Genomic DNA, 14214 nt, shown 5'->3' with positions numbered 1-14214 from the left:
ACACTTGCAGACCAAACACAAGCAACTCATTGTTGCAAACCTTCAAAATTACTTGTGCGCACGCGTAGGCAACCATCACCTTAAAATAAATGAAAAGGGTGATATGTTCTGATTTCTGATTGACGGCTGCATTACAACCAAGAAGTGTACTATCACTTCGACTTTTTGGCGATGTCTGCTAGTGATGTAACAGATAACATTTGAAGAAATGTAAATCAGAGATGCGATCTCTCTGCCTTTATTGTAAACAAATACAAATAAGTATCGCTGGGCTGCTGGACGCATGCTCACTGGATCAATTCATCGGCACTGAGCGTGATGTTATAGAAACGTTTGTGTGGCAAGATGCTTCCAATCCGTGTTTCTATTTGGAGAAGGAACATGTTCTGGAGCTCGTTGTAAAGAGCATAAGGACTTTGAAATATCTGCGCGCGCCTTTATAGTAAACGTGCGTGTCAAACACAGCCCCTTCAATACACCTTTGAGAGGTATAGAAAACATATTTAGACACGCTTGGCTGCAGTATCATCTTTGGAGGTGAAAAGAAAAAAACGTAACCGCTTTTTATTGAGCATGGCCACCGGTTCAACTCCCACTCCCGCCCTAGGCGGCCGCAATTACATAAAGGCGAAATGTCAAAATACTCGTGCATTTAAATTTAGGTGCAAAAAAACACGCAAGGTGGGCGAAATTATTCGATCCGCCACAGTACCTCAGTGGCCATGGCGACGTGCTGCTGAGCTCGAGGTCACGGGCTCAATACTGGCCATGGCCGTGCCATTTATATGGAGACGAAAGACAAGAACGCCCGTGTTCTTAGATTTAAGTGCACGTAAAAGAACCTCAGGCGGTCAACATTATTCCGGAGTTTCCCGCTACGATATGGCTGAGTATCAGATCAAAGTTTCGGCACGTAAGACCCTACAATTTAATTCTATGCTCTACACACTTTAATTATACGGGAGCCTTTCATTGGGGCATCTGTCGTAGGCCCAGAATGGCTTTTGCACGTTCGACCCCCGGAATCAATGATTAAATTTTTTAATGAGCACTTTTTGAGTGGTTCCTCCACGCAAGCAGCGCAACAGAAACAGATATTGAACTGAAGCTAAAAGCTAAGCCCTAAATCCGAGCTAGTTCGTAAGCAACATCTTTAACTATGTGTGTATATTTATTACTCGCCGTGTACCGTCCTTCGAGCCGTTTCCTTGAAAGGCTGAAAACAGTTTCTCAATCACGTGAATTATAGATAAGTTGGTGAGAATCAAATGGATGCCTCGTTCTCTCGAGCACACCAAACCGTCCAATCTTGACATTGTATCGTGTCTACCAAGGTGGGCTTATTTTCTATTCTGTGTGGCCTCCCATACGCTGCTCGGACAAATCATTCCATCCAACCGCAATCGAACCTATAGCGCACCTTAGCAAAGACCTCCCGGCGATCTACACAGTAACGTCGCCGTCGTTTTCAAGAGCCGCGACCTCCCGTGATATGCGAGGCTCCAGAGGTCCGCCATATAGTCCGTCCATTGTCCCGTTACGGGACGAGGCAGTGATGGATGACGCGTTTCTCACTCGCCGTCCGGAGCGCCCGCAGTGAATGATTGATGCAACGAGTCCACAAGGCACCGCGCTCCTTGTCCGATCGAGTCCGGTGCTTAGGCGAAGGCGGTCGCAATATAGCTGCGTTCCCCTAAGTCGTCTCCTCGGACAGATCGACAAAAAATGGTCGCGGTGCTGTGGGATGCATATCGCTGGCAATGCAGGGAGGTCTGCTTCATCTCTGATAGTTATTTTTTTTTTTCACGTGTGAGAGGTTTACTTGGAACTCGAGGATTAAGTGCCGGACGGTATCCGTACAATGTTTCATTTAGGGCTGAAATATCGCTGTTGTCATTCCTTTAGGTATTACACTTGTAATCCCTTTATATATACAGGCCTGTATTCGCAAAGCTTTTCGTTCGTGAAGGTCTTCCGCAATTGGCATCATGGGGGAAGTGTTTTTTGTCGTTGTCACGGCAACCGCTATCTTGAGCCGAGGATGGGACACCGGTGAATCAGGAAACGTTCTTAACTAAGATCAGCTTTGTCAATTCAGACGCAATTAAGCCTGCCTGTTGTTCTTTCAGCCTTGTGTAAGTAAGACCGCGGCGTCCACATTTTGCTTCAGGCTTAGAAAACTTGTAATGTTTAGCAGGAGCTAGTAGCAGTTTCTTTACTGGGCATTACGCAGCATAAGAGACAAGTATACAGCATCAACTGGCCTATTTGTGAAGCATACGGTGTCTTTCAATAATTATCTCAGTTGAAAAGGTTTATTCATGTGATAGCGATGCCGCACTTTCCGTGGTTTCATGGATTCTCCGATTTACCATATTTTCTTGGCCGCTGTTGGTGCGCCCGTTCTTGGCAAATCCTCCAAAATGAGTATGTCCCACTGTGACACAAGAGGTACACAATCGCTAAATGACGTTCTATACGTGCTGTACTTTACTGTGCGTACACCCGTCACCACCATTCCCCCCGAAACAAGCATCATACATCACCTTCGACATCGCCCTATTTGGAGTTTTCATTTCGACATAGCTTGTGAACGATGCAGGGCGTAAACCTCAACATATAATGACAAGAAAGTCGTTACCTTCAGAGGAAGGGAGAAGGGGGATAAGCATAAACATTCCATGAGAATTTAAGATGCGTAGAGTGAAAGTAAACAAAATTGCACGCATCGCGGTTAGTTGTAAAGCATTCAGTTACCCGCGTTACTAAAGGTTGGCTTCAAATAGATTTCAACATGTTCTTTGAATCTAAATTTTGCTTACCAATGCGATATTTTTTTCGTAGATCTAATGGATGCGAGGATGCTTTCTCCGCTATTCGTCTGTTGAGTACGGTGGAAACTAGGTGGGCGAGTAGCCATTGCAGTCCGTTCGCTAATTTACAAAAATTGTTAATGAACAGTTGCAGCGGGATGCTGCCGGAGGCTTGAGGGAGTTACGCGACCTTAAAACCTCGTCCGTTGTATAAACATTCGTCAACAAAAATTAGCCTAGTTTCGCTCCGATATCAAAACTGGGATGCACAAACAGCGCTGGAAGCACTTGTCCCCGTTATTCTCGACCCTGTCATGCCGCAGAGCAGCTCGCTCCTGCTACTTGCTGAGATATCCAACCCATCGTAGCCCGTTGGTACCGCCGAAATGTGATCTTTGCGAGATAAGGTGATAACAGCCGCGCAGAGGTGGTAAAACCATTCACGCAAAGAAGCTAAGCGATGTGGGAAGCATCACGCGAACAGTGCTTCCGGCGCTCTTCGTGCGCCCAGTTTCCGTATCGAAGCACAAAAAGGTGAATTTTCGTCGACGAGCAACTTAATACAACGAGTGAGGCTTTTCAAATTACGTAAATTGCTTTTCGCTGCTGCGCCGTCCTCTTCTGATACAATCAATGCAGCGTTGGCGTTAAAAACAGTAATAAAAATGGTAATTAACCTAATTTTAACTAATTAGCGAATGCACTGCAACGGATACTCGGCCATTTAGTGGCCGCCGTGCTGAAAGAACGAATATTGAAGAAAACAAAAACGCATTTGCGAAATATTTTTTTTTAATTTATTTTAATCTGTCTGGGTTAAATATACATACAACCTGCATATAATTACGGCAGTAGCCGCTACGGGACAACGACCGCCAGAGATGTCCGCCGAACGTGGAGAATGTGGAGGCTGCGTCGAACGATCCGAACAAAAAGGGCTATTCTTGTTGTCCAAAGCTACGGCTGTTCTCTCCAAGCCCTCCTCCCTCCCTCATTTAAGTCGTTTGCTTACATGCATATATTCGAAGCTTTTGCAACTCCGCAAAGGTGCTCTTTCGGATCCGCAATTGCTTACCTGGGACTCCCGGTATCACAACCTGATGTTATTCGCGTCATCAGAGGAAAGAAATTTGTGCAGATATCGAGCTCATTTGAATGTCAAACTATTCAAAAGTATCCACGTCTACTTATCATCTAATTTCACGCTGGCAAAGCCTGTTAAAATCAAGTGCGCTCTCCACGTCACTTTAATGCAGTACGTCCGAATTGATGAACTTGGGGAGAGGAATGCGCACATGTTTTTCGTATAAAGAGCACTACCAAGCGCAAGTAACCAGTCCTTCACCTTCTCCTGAACTTCATAGGAGTAAAATAAATGTTACTGCTACAAGCATGCTCGAATAGCATAGTATTTGAGTATTTTTTAAAGACCGGACAACCAGAACATCTTGTTTGCAGCAGTGCTGAAGTGGAAGCAAACTATAGTGTGGAACTCGTCTGCCCGCTCTGTTCTTAGCACTGAAGTCACCGCTATACCGTGGCTTCCAGCCTACTGAGCGCAACTGTCCACACGCGAGCCTGCTTGCTTATGAAGCGACTGCTTTCAGACGACGAAAGGACACGAAAGCCTTCGTTCACGCAGCCGTTTTCTCAAGTATTCCCGAAGTGCGCTATTAAAGGGAATGTCAAACGATAGCAAGCTCTGTAATTGAGCACCTTTCACGAAGATTAAGGGAGAGATGGAACGACTATTCCGACAAGGAAGTTGTCTAGAGACGTGTCGCTGATCGATAACTGTTGCGCTGATTGGTCGAAATAGCGCAACACCACAAATAGGACTCGCTCTGCGACTTCTTTCATCAAAGCAGGCACCGACAGGGCCGTCGTAAGGCGCTAGCAGCGCGCTGGCGAACAGCGCCGCGAACGGCAGCAGTAAGAACACTGACATGTGATGCAGACGACGGGGCGAAGGCGCACATGGCGCTTCCAGTGACCTTGCAGTGGTGTTTTTAAGGCCTCGTGAACCTGAAACAGATTTAATTAATGCGTCTGCTCTTGAGAAAGGTCGCCGCTTGCATGTGGCAGGTCACATTCATTACATCGAGTATTACATAAAGCCGAAAACAAGTTCAAATTGCGATGCAAATTAACCACGTAAACAAAGCTCACCGCGGCAAGCTAAGACGGCGAAACTCCAACAGTTATCTTGCAGTTGTTTTGCTGTGCACGGTAACATTGTCGTGTATTTGACTTCGCCAATGTTCTTCGCCAATGTCGAAGTCAAATTGTCTTTTTTATGGTCATTTGACTTCCATTTTATTTTCGCCACTACCGTTGGAATGGCTTTAAGCATAATTGCCCCAGTGAAGCACACATAAGGCAGCCACAGGGGCGTGCAGAATTCACTAACAGGACCAATGGTCTTGTCATGTTTTGTCCTTTGAGATCTTGTGCCCAGATTTAGTTCTTACACGGGGAACTGGAGATCGTAGTAGAATATGCGCAAGTTATGCTCATAATTAAGCTTAATGTCTAAGAACTTTTCAATATCTGCACGTTTATATATCTTTCTTTTATTAAAGAAAACTGAGTAGCATGTAGTTTTGAGAATTACTTCGCGTGGCCTAAATATATTGTCGAGGCTATTGGCTCCATTAACCATAGCCGAAATAATCTCCGCCCAGAATCGGCTCTTCTACGGTACCATAAACCCCTGAATACCCGTCACGCAGACGCATTAACCGCAGCTGTATAGTGTTTACAATCACTCGGTGAACTGCCATCGTATAGAAAGCTTGAACGCAGCATGCCTTAAGAGAAGGCGCTAATGCAAGAATACGTCGAAGGTCAGGGTGCTACGTTAACTAAATCGCCTCCTCCATGAATCAGCGTCAACGGAGCATCGGACTGTGGCCACAGTAACATAGCTCCAAATGAAAACTTATGCGTTAAAGTCGGGACCGACGTTTCTCGAAGCGCAAAGCACCGGTCCAGTGAGCGCGAAAAAGGCGGGTGGCGAAAAGCACCAATTCGGTCTTTGAAAACAACTCGTAAGGTGCCGCTCTCCGTGGCCATTACTCTTCATATGGAGTCACTTTTGCGATTCGAGAGCATGCTCGCCTGGTTATCGACCAGCGAAAACCACGCAGTGATTCGTTTCCTTTTTCATCGTATTGCAATGCCAGATGTGCTAGCTGTGCACACGCATAGCTTTGTATGGAGGAAATGTGACTGCAGTTGCGTCGGCTCACGCTGCAATTTCCGTAGGCGGTACGATCTCCAGCCGGCTTTGGTTTGTGTAAACCGGGCGTGCTGACGCAGTTCTTGTGGGCAGATTTTCCGCGCTGTTCACTTTGCTTTCTTTTCTCCGTCGTCTGCTCTAACGCTTGTTTTCCTTTAAGCGCGTGTTTTTGCCTGGTGCTGAAAAGCCATCCATGCACGAAAAAATGTATCTCGCGCGAGGACTGGTATGGGCTTGTGAGCTTGAACGAACTGCGCAGACGATTCTGCGATTCTGCGTGCAGTGAACATAGCAACTGTAGAATATGCACTTAGTTATAAAGCTGATCTCCTGCTGCGCGGTCCTATTATGCGTAAGTCCTATTAAAGCATTCTTTGGCCAGTTCCCCAGCAAAATCTGACCGTCTAGTGACGCCTTATATCTGCAAAATAAATGCATAATTGGTCAAGTTAACACATGCAATTGGTATACTAGTGTAATAGTAGATTATTGGTAGCGTTAGAAAAAACAAACTGGTTACGTCGCCGTCACCGCGACAAGGTGCTAACAAAAAAAGGAAAATGAGGTACTTAACACAGTTAATTGCTATAAAAAATCCGAGTACACCTAAGCACTTATGAGTTGTGGATGCGAAATCATTATAGTCTATTTGAACGCCGCCGAGCGGTCCTTCGGGTTATGAACTCCTCGCGGGCAAGCGAATGCATTCAGACGCCATCGCTACCTACATAGCACAAGGCCGGTGCACTTCGATCCTTGACGTCATGTTACGTTTCCCGACTGCCATAGAATCTAATGGGGACGCTCCCGAGTAAGCCGCGATGATTTTGACGCTACACCTGTCGTCACGCCAGGCTTGGTAATGAAATGTTGGTCCAAATAGCACGATGTCCTATAGCAGAGTGCACAGGCCTGATGTCTACTAGGCGTTTGTATAGACCAGTTGGTAATACACTCGACTTTTGAACGTGGGGTCGTAGGTTCGAAACTCACTACCACCGTCGTCTTTTCCCTTCGAATTTATTCTGTTTTTATCAGCGGAGCTGTTTAAGCTGGCCGTAATGTGTGCCGCCTGTCAATGTGTTGCCTAGCAACCACCTCACGGAGCGTCGCGCACTATGCTCGGGAGAGAGAAAGAGAAAATGAGAGCGAGAGAGAGAGAGAGAGAGAAACAAATTGTAGTAGCACCAACGAGGCAACGCGAAGAGGTGCTGCCGACGACAACCGCGTTTCTCCATTTCCCCGCATTAGCGCCGAACGCTCGCGGTGTCCGTGACTGCCGCAGGCGCCTCTGGCGGCACCAGCTGCATGCTACTGCGCATGCTCCGGGACGTAATCCCGGCTGTGTCGTCTGCTGTGCGCCGCCCGTACACTGTGCATAGCTTTCGCCCCACTTCCCCTACCTGTGCTCGGACTGCAAGTGCTTCGCGAGGCGTTCCCCGATGCCACGAACCACGAGGAAATGCTTATACACTTCGTATAACTTAGCATCACTTGGCATTACTTCGTATAACTTAGCATCACTTCGTATAGCCAGGACCAGCTAGGAACCGATCTGCTACGCTGTGTCTTTAGCCTTGCGCCACGAGTGCAAGACACCCTAATTTTTTTTGGAGATTAATTTCTTTATAGCGATTACCGAGGCGAAGTTATAACGCAGGCGAGAGCTTGCGCGGACAAGGAACGCGCGGATAACACAGGCTTTCGAGAGCGACGGTGACATGGCGTCGCGGTAATGACCTCTACCCTCACGCAACACCTGGCCCGCCAGTGGGGCAGTAGGTGTTCCCTTTAGCCCGCTGTGCTCCGTCGAGGCACGCACGTGTCGTGGCTTCGCCGCTAATTGGAATTTAGGTGTCTTTTCGCTGCTACAGACGCCGGCTATATCGCTCAATGGGCCATTTGATGTTTTTGCACCAATAATGTAATAGTAGAGCATTAATTGATAGCGTTAAAAAGAAGAAAAAGCTGGTTATGTCACCATCGCCGTGTCAAGGTCGTAACAAAAAAGGAAAATAGAACAAAATCTGAGGCTGTGGTAAAAAAAAAGTACCACTTGTGAAGGTGGTTTGGCTCCGATGATACAGATTCAAAATAAATGCATACTTGTTCAAGTTAACACATGTAATCGGCATAATGGTGTAATAGTATATGAGTGGTAGCGATAGGTAGACATACATAAGCTAGCTAAATATGTAGGCAAAAGCGAATGTAGCAGCCGAGCCGAAGAATCCTTACTCATTTGCAGACAATTCTCAGAATTTCTGTAGCCTTTATTCTGTAGCCTCTTGTTTGCAATGCGTATGTGTGTTTTTTTTTCTGGCAGATTCAATTCTCTTTAATTTCACAAGATGCAAGAAATAACCTACCGTTTTCATACAAGGAAGCATAGAATTCAGCTTTAAGTGATAAAAAAGGCCAGAAGGATAAGCTTCAAGTACATTCCTCAAGCCAGCCACTGTGTACAAGGGGAACGAAAACAGAGGTAAATAAAGATGTACAAGATTGTAGACAACGACGACAGGCGAATAATACAAAGCGAAAGTTGCCCAATTGAGTCAGCGATTCTATAACTACTAAGGCCGCACGTCGAAGATTGCGAGATGGCACTTTCATCTACAGCCATTAGGTATTGGTTCTTTTTTTATTATATGGTATTTAGGAGATGTTGACGCCTTTAATTGGCGCCGGCTACTCCCTTTCACATAGAGGTATGAAAGAAAAAAAAAGAATCAACCTACACGCTTTAAAATTAAATGTCAACTCCAAATCACAATAACACAAAGTCCAGTCACATAAGTATACTAATACCACACTAATACTGAAAGTCAACTCAGAAACACAGCAACACAAAGTTCAGTCACAAATGCGCATTAAGTTAAACACAAAATGTAGTCACATAAGTACACTAATGTCACACTAAAACTGAAAGTCCACTCAGAAAAAGGGCACACAAAGTTCAGTCACATAGCTGCACTAAAGTAAACACAAAGTCCGGTCACGTAATTTTGCACCTAGTTAGTAAAACAACAGTTAGTACTGTTAAACGGCCATCCACTTTCACAGAGTGGATAGTTAGTAAAACAACAGGTATTGGTTCTCTTCCCTAAGTGTTCCTGAGAGCCTGACGTATACGCCGAGATTACGCAAACATCTATACTTTCTAGAGATACATCTTATCGCATTATTTTCCGCACCGTCGTCTTCGCGATGGTAATCGGAAAGTGTTGTTGCATATAGCCACCGTCGTGTTCATGATTACGCACTAATGTACGTAGCATGTAGGCAATGCTTTGTGAATGCCTTCATGCTCTATTAGTGTCCGTATTACTACGTTGTGCGAGTTGGTGCATAGTTAACCCCACCACGTACTGCGGCGCCAAGCATAAGATCCGGGGAAAAAGTAGCCTTCTTTTTCCACGTGTTTTATACTTTGTCCCACAGTACGTCGGATTAGTTTTCAGATATTTTTCTTGCAAAACTCCACAATCTCCTGCAATAAAAGAGGAAGCATGTATTTTGAGTGCCAGTACTCCGCGCACTGGCATCTTGGAGTAGCAATGCATCCCGCCTTTTCAGGTTATAAAGGCCATAAGTTCAGTTTACGAATCATATTTCGTGAGCTACCTGACACGCTGGGTGTCGTTCTTAATACGCCTTAAGTGAAATGGCATTTTTGCAGCGAAGCTGTACATGACTAGTTTCCAGCGGATTAATGTTCGTAGACCAAGAACCATGGACCAATCCCGAAGATAGTGCAATACCGGGCCGACCCGCGACGAAGGTGAAGCAGGCTGCGCCAAATTGCAAAAATAAGTTTAATTTCTTGGGTCCAATTACAGCCGCTATCAGATATTATACTGATAAGAACAGATACTACACTTCGACCCGCGTCGGCCATGTCTAGCTTCGCACCATACACGTGTACGCCATCCCGCGTAGTCAAACTAGTGCCTACCAATCTGAGTGTCTTATGTCTCCTGACGTCATGCTCTACCTAGGCTCCTTTCCTAAGTTCTGCTCTGACTGTGAAGTGGGTAGGCCGCGTGTTGTATGGTCTGAGAGAGAGAGAGAAGAAGACAGGGGAAAGGCAGGGAGGTTAACCAGATGGAAAGATGCGGTTTGCTACCCTAGGCTGAGGAGAGAAGGGAGGGGGAGGTAAAGTGACAGGAAAGAACGACGGCGTGAACAGAAAAGGGAATGGGCGCGGCGGTGGCGGAAGGTTTGGCATTCAATGCTACACAGATGTCATTGTACCAACTACGCGTCATCGGTCCTGTATAGACTTGACACTTGTTAAAAATCTTTCCAGCATCTTCGTTCAACTTATGGCCATCTACTATAGTGATCATAAAGCGATGGTCACTATGGTAACAAAGTAAAATAAAAGACGGGAAAAAATCACCAAGTGACGTGTATGTGTCTTTATTCAATCAATATAGTAATCACCATATATCAAATCAATACAGTCAATCAACACGAACACAGCTTCGCTGGTCATCCACTTTCACAGAGTGGAATGGCACTGAATTTCTTTTATACAAAATCATTCCCGAAACCTTCAAGGCAACTTTTAACACCACAACCGCAGCAAACGTGATCAAAACGAATGAAGGATAACAGAGAAAGTAGAGAGGCGCCCTATATGTTTGAACACTTAAAGCTGCTACCCGCTAAAGGTGACTGAAGGCAAGCAAGTATGGTCTTCTATTCATGAAGCTTAAGCTGTCAATTGGTTGTTTTCTTGTTGTCTTTTCTAATCTTAAGAAAAGGAAGTATACAGCCGTTTTCGAAGAACAAAACAGTAATCTAACGCGTGGTTACTCTGAAAAATGTTTACTCCCTTCGGGGCGTGTATTCTCCCCAAACAACAATCGTCAGGTGTCATGATTGAGTTTCCTTATTTGCAAGACCTGCGCCCGCAGAAAAAGCGAATGAAGATGCCTGAAATGGACATTATTATATATAAATTTTAGCAGAATACATTTTTCTAAAGCAGGCGCTTTGGCCTTGGCAAATATATTTATATGTATATACATATATTCAGACGCATTGTACCATCGGCTTCGACTGAGCGTAGCATTAGTTGTTTGTATCCCATAGGACGTACCACTGGTTCCTACTGTGATAACTACGGCAGTGTCGGGACAGTGGAGCACGTATTACTTGAATCCCTTGCGTATATATAGCGCAAAAAGATATCTTGTTTTGAGCGCCAAATGGACTTGATTTGCCATCCTCCTCTAATGTAACGTGGCATTTTAGGTCCTATACCTTGTCCTTCAAAACAGCAGCGGACATTCGATTTATTGTTCCGATAGCTCTCAGAAATTGGCTTTCTCGGAAAGCTTTAGAGAAGGCTCACTTCATGGTAAAAAAAACGAATTCGCCAACTGTTTCACCTGTAATTATGATAATTGGGTTCACTCATCGATGTTCTAACGCGATAGCGTTAAGGGCCCCGTGTCGCAGAAAATCCAGCGTCGGCCTGGATGTCGGCCTCCGTGGTGGAGAAAAACATCCCGAACCACCACGACCGCTCAGGCCCTCCGCGTGGTGCAAGGGGTTAGTAAAAAAATTGAATTTCTCACAGTAAAATCCGTCATAAAAATGGTAAAGCACGATTAAACACAACCTGCAGACATGTAGGTGTCGGCGTGTGATTTGAATTTATGAGAAAACGTAATTCTGTGACGAGGAAACTCAAACACAAACCCATTTTGCCAGCATTTCTACCATACCAACAGCGGCGCGCTCGGGTAGGCTACTTACGAAAATCTTATCCAGATGGCACTCGCATCCTCGGCAGGTGAAATTAGGACTTGGCCTGCCTAATGCGTTTTGACGCGCGCTCGTCGGGGCAATAGCAAACAATTTATAAAATAATAAAAAAGGTGCTAGGGCGTTCACATTTTAATATAAGACGACTTATATTGCCCCTGGAAAACGTCCTCCCAGCAATGCATTTCTGTTTAAAAGTGAAGCCGAGTTCACGGGGATCGCTGTAAGCTGCGCTTTTGTAAGCTGGCTTTCCCACGTTCAGTGTTGTAGTGAAGCCTACTCAAAGAAAAATGCGATGCGAACGGCTCCCGACAACGCTATCGTGTTCCGCTCTTAAAGGCGAACCTTAAGTGTCCCCCAATTTTTAATTGCCCCTTTTCCACTGTCATCTGGAATTGTTTGATCCCCGTCCCGCTCCCTATGCAGAGGAACATGTCAGTCGTCGTAGGCATGCCGGCAAACCCGCCGTGGTTGCTCAGTGGCTATGGTGTTGGGCTGCTGAGCACGAGGTCGCCGGATCGAATCCCGGCCATGGCGGCCGCATTTCTATGGGGGTGAAATGCGAAAACACCCGTGTACTTAGATTTAGGTGCACGTTAAAGAACCTCAGGTGCACCAAATTTCTGGAGTCCCCCACTACGGCGTTCCTCATAATCAGAACTGGTTTTGGCACGTAAAACCCCATAATTTAATTTTTAAGGCATGCCGGCAAGAACCTGTGCTTTAAAATAAAGAGTTTACCTCTCTCTTGTGCTGCTCAGTAGGAGTTCGCAGGTAAAATCGCGGCTCCAGCAGCCGAATTTTGGTAGGGGCGAAATGCACAAAAAAGCCCGTGTACTTAGATTTAGGTGCACGGTAAACAACCCCAGGTGGTCTAAATTAATCCGGAGCCACCCTCCACGTCGTTTTCCAAATTCGCATCACGGTTATGGCACATAAAACTCCAGAATTAGTTTTTTTTACACGTTCGGTTTGTTTTATGTCTTACCTAACCGTCCTTTGCTTAAATCAACGAGATACATCCCCGTGTGCACGCGAAACAATGGCACCAGATTGCACAGCCGTCGAATTCTGCAAGCCGGCTGTAGATGAAACATTGACGTCAGAACATCACGGCCATCATGACCGGAGGAATCATTACGACACTCGAAGAAATAGCAGAATTTTTACAGGCAGCTGTCCTTTCATTAGGTCCCAAAGTCGCCGACGTGTTCTCTTGCACAATGCCTGAATCCCCAGAACTATAGGCTACATAACTACTGCTGCTGTCTGTTCTTTTACTTGCTTCTATTTCACACTGCCTACGCACGTGTGCTTCACTTTTATTATTGGCGCATAACTCCTGTAATGAGAATTTAGAAACGAGCAGTCGCTGCTGGCACAATTAACGCTCCAACTGCAAGAAAGTCTCGCTGCGGAGCTCTTCAGGGAAATCTACGCTTTGGGCGAGTCCACCGCGTCTCTACTTCGCTTTGCATACTTTTGAAGGTCGTACTTACTTTCTTGTTCTTTCTGCTTCTTTACTCCTCGGTTGCTTTTGCTGTTCGTTGGCAGTTTCTTCGTGATCGTGTTATTACTCTGTTTTCTTTTTCGTTTCTTTCTACTACTTTGCAATCCCTTGCATGAATTGCACGTCCGATGTTCCTTCCTAATGAAAGGGCTCGTATTGCGCACAGGCAACTCAGCTATTGCGCAATCGAAAGCTGCAGTGCTAACGGTTATACTTATGCTCTTCGCCCATCCATCAAATATCATCTCCGATCCCTGGCATTAACAAAAAGAACATTATGGAGCATACTTGACGGATCAGCTTAGCACAAGAACGCTTTACAAAAGGGATCTTGTATTCGCGTATGGGGAATATAAAAGTGATAAATACATCCTGGGTAAAGTTCGCTTTGAACAGGTGGCTATCTCCATTCAAATTAAGTCAGACTGCTCTTCGTACCTCCCTCTGTCTACCTTGCCTTCTCAACCAATATTGTTCTGTTTATCTCCCTTCTGTCGGCGTATATAGTTTTTGACAACTACAAAACCGAAACATAGTATTTCCCCCCCAAAAAAAGGACTTACCCTATGCTGGTTTCCTAAAGTTTCATAAGACGCACTAAGCCAGATTCTTGTTGCTGGCGAAAATGTAAGCTTAATTAAATATAGAAAGCCCCTTCCGCGTTTTTATACGCCCACCATTTGTGGTGCACCGAAATAAACTTTCGTGATTCAGCAACTTGTCAAGGACCAAGAACAAAAGCAATGACGTCGCTTACTTCCGTTTCTGCCGCCATAAAATGGCATGTGTGCGTGTTTTATACTCGCTTTCTTTCAAATTCAGAGTGCATGGAGAGCTCTGACACATTTTATACGCTCTGAAATGTCTAC

At 45.4% G+C, this 14214-nt stretch overlaps 1 protein-coding gene and 1 pseudogene across 1 annotated transcript in view; one reads left to right on the top strand and one right to left on the bottom strand.

The window, feature by feature from the left end:
* Positions 1 to 14214, top strand: part of LOC119456083 (hemicentin-1) — a 131925-nt gene that overhangs the window by 22918 nt on the left and 94793 nt on the right. The gene's annotated exons all lie outside the window — the stretch shown is intronic.
* On the bottom strand, positions 9785 to 9955 carry LOC119457188 (U2 spliceosomal RNA; annotated as a pseudogene).

This window comes from Dermacentor silvarum, chromosome 6, assembly GCF_013339745.2.
Source record: "Dermacentor silvarum isolate Dsil-2018 chromosome 6, BIME_Dsil_1.4, whole genome shotgun sequence".
Classification (NCBI taxonomy): Eukaryota; Metazoa; Arthropoda; class Arachnida; order Ixodida; family Ixodidae; genus Dermacentor; species Dermacentor silvarum.
The sequence above is the reverse complement of the archived record's forward strand: the minus strand, read 5'-3'. Positions and strand labels throughout refer to the sequence as shown.